Raw genomic sequence first — 3,051 nt, forward strand, 5'->3', positions numbered from 1 at the left:
GTAACCGTTGATGGGTCGGTAGACCGACATTGTTTTACCGCAAGTCAAAAAGAGCACACAATAGCAAGCACGGTTCGTTCCCTCAAGTAGTGTGAAAACTACTACTAATCAATATCAAGGACTGACTAACCAAGATTCAAAATTTCAGAGATTGTTATACTAAGAAAATAAGCTAACGAGTAAGAAAAGCAAATTTATAGAAAGTTGTAATCAAAGATGCAAAGTGTCAAGGCTACGGAATCCGTTGTAGGCTAAGTTTCACTTATGTCTCTCACAGAGATCTCATTTAACTCATGTATAATAGCAAACCTAGCTAGTACATGGAAGATGTGACGTTTAAGATTTATCGAAGAATTATCAAAGAATATGTTTGTTCTCAACCTAGAAAGTAGAAACCCTAAATACTAATCATACAAGGCATAAATAGTCGTAGGATAATCATAACTCATATATCACCAAGGTTATAAATGGATTATTGTTTTAGAACTCAACTATGAAATATACATAGCATAAGACATGAAAAACTCATAAAACAATCAACCCAAATTTGAGAAACACAAACATCATGTTGAGCTTTTATTTTTGAAACCATTGTTTGAGAACATAAGTAAAATAACCTACAAGTTCATCCTACGCCCTAACAAGGGATTTAGCTAGACATAGTTTTGTTCAAAGCCATAGAAAATGAAATAAAGATGAATAAACTCAGCATATGAGAATCAATCAAATGAAATGGAGCTAATCCTAATTTCTTCCGTGAAAACGGCGTGCCTTCTCTTCTCCTAATCGCTGGCTTATATTGCAGCTGCTGTTAGACATCCGCCTGAAACCTAGGCAGGTATTGCCAAAGCCCGGTCCATCTGGTCCATCACTGACTCCGGTTTCCAAATCCAAAATCACTACAGCACCACTTCAGTGCATCTAAGCACCTCCTTCAACCGGTAGTGAGGCAGATAAAGATTACTATCCAAGATCATCTCAGGCCACACCCATATGAACCAGCTACTTAACGGACTATGTCTTCACATTCTCTGTTGTACATCGTAACTGTTTATGCTATTAACCACCACTGTCATCATTCACCTCAGCCATCCAACCTAGCAGATTCTAGGCTTCGATTGCACCCTGAACCTCGTCAATGCTAACTGCAATTATCTTAGCCTTCGAAAACACTTGATATCAGAAGCATCCTTCGAGTAATGACGACTGCAACAGCTCGTCCAAATTCAGACCACAACAAACCCTGAAATCATGACCAACAACACCAGTTATTACTTATCATTCTTGCTGATCCCTTGCCCTGAATCCAGCCCATATACTTCAATGAATCGAACCCCAGTTTTGCTGCCAATAGATTACCACCAGCAAAGCAAACCCATTTCCGTCTGTGCATCAGATCGCATCTGAACTTCCTAATTCAATCAACACCAGCTTCATTCTCCTCTCAACACCATCATTGTAACCAATTGAATCAGCTATCAGAATTCCATCACAACTGTTGACGTTCCGACCATCAAAACCCCAGTAATGTTGCTGTCAAAACACCACTATTGCCTGTATTGCTCCAGCCATATCTTGTAAGCACCTTCCTATCATTACACCAGTTCATTAACTTCGCTGAATCGAACCCCAAACAATCACCATTTAATCAAGACCTAAAGTTAGGTCAAAACCCATTTCAGACGATAACGAACCCATTGTAGGTGCCCAAACTCGCACACTCATCAATTTCATCTGTTGCTGCTGTTGGGAACCAACGTTGCCTGCAATCACCCGTCGAGCACAATCTGACGCCTCAAGATCTTCAATTAGACCCATCCATCCATCACCTGTATCAAGCCTTCTTCAATTGAATGCAATACAAATCAAGACTCACACCACAAACTCCGATCAATTAACCACAGGACCCCAATTTCAGTTCGAGCTCAGAAATTCCCAATTTCAGTTGTTGTTGTTGCACCAGAAACCTCCAAAATCAATTGCTGTTGTTGAGAAGATTCGAAGCAACTGCTTGATTCTTGATCCCACGACACCACAGATCCATTTTTGCTATTGTGGAACATCACCTTAATTCCCTTGAATCTCCATCTTATTGGCAGCACAGCTTGAAGAAGAAATGAAGTTCAGATCCCATGTTTTGATAAGAACGTCACCAGCAGAACGTCACCAGCAGATTTTCCTAGTTTAATTGGGGCACCAAAAAACAATTAGGGGCCTCCCAGTAGAGGACAAAAAAGGTCATTAAAACTCAAATTGAGTCATCCCTTAACCAAAATATTTTGAAATGGCTAAACTGCCCCTGAATGATTAGTATTAAAATTTAATTAAGTTAAGTTAATTAGTGTGGTTACATTATGTTAGATTAAACTCAGATTTTAGAATCAATTTATTTATTTATTTTTATTTTTTGTTGTTGTTGTTTGAGTTGAGAAGAAGAAGAGGAGGTTTTAGAGGAAAATTTAAGGTTTTTAGAAGTGAGTAATTCAAGTAGGGGAAATGATGTTGGGGAAGGTTCAAGCAATAAAGATGATTGTGTTGATGGTAAGATTATCTTAAATTCTCCCATGGATTGGATGTATGCCACAACACAGAGAAAGAGTCGTCAATGTCGAGGTGTGTATACCCCCAACGACTCTACAAAGTCGTCAATGTATTGACACCAAAAATGACGACTCAAACCTGCTACTTTTCCAGGTTATGAAAAATCGTCAGGATATTGAAAAATTTCATTGACGACCCTCAACAGTCGTTAGTGTTTAGACTGTTTAAGTGACGACTCTAAACTGTCGAAGATTCATTAATGGCGGAAATGTACGACAGTTTTGGATCGTCATAAAAATGATCAATTCCCTGACGACCCTTTGGAAGGGTCGTTACTGTTTTGGTTACGCATTTGACGACTTAAACAGTCGTTAATGTTTTAGAAATGTCGTTATAGACCGTCGTTAATCTCTAAAAAGAGTCGTTAGTGTATGACAGTTTAGAGTCGTTATTGTTTTGATCATGATGTATATGACGACCCTAAATTGTCGTTAATGTCGGTGAAGGGTC

This window comes from Papaver somniferum, unplaced genomic scaffold, assembly GCF_003573695.1.
Source record: "Papaver somniferum cultivar HN1 unplaced genomic scaffold, ASM357369v1 unplaced-scaffold_18, whole genome shotgun sequence".
Lineage (NCBI taxonomy): Eukaryota > Viridiplantae > Streptophyta > Magnoliopsida > Ranunculales > Papaveraceae > Papaver > Papaver somniferum.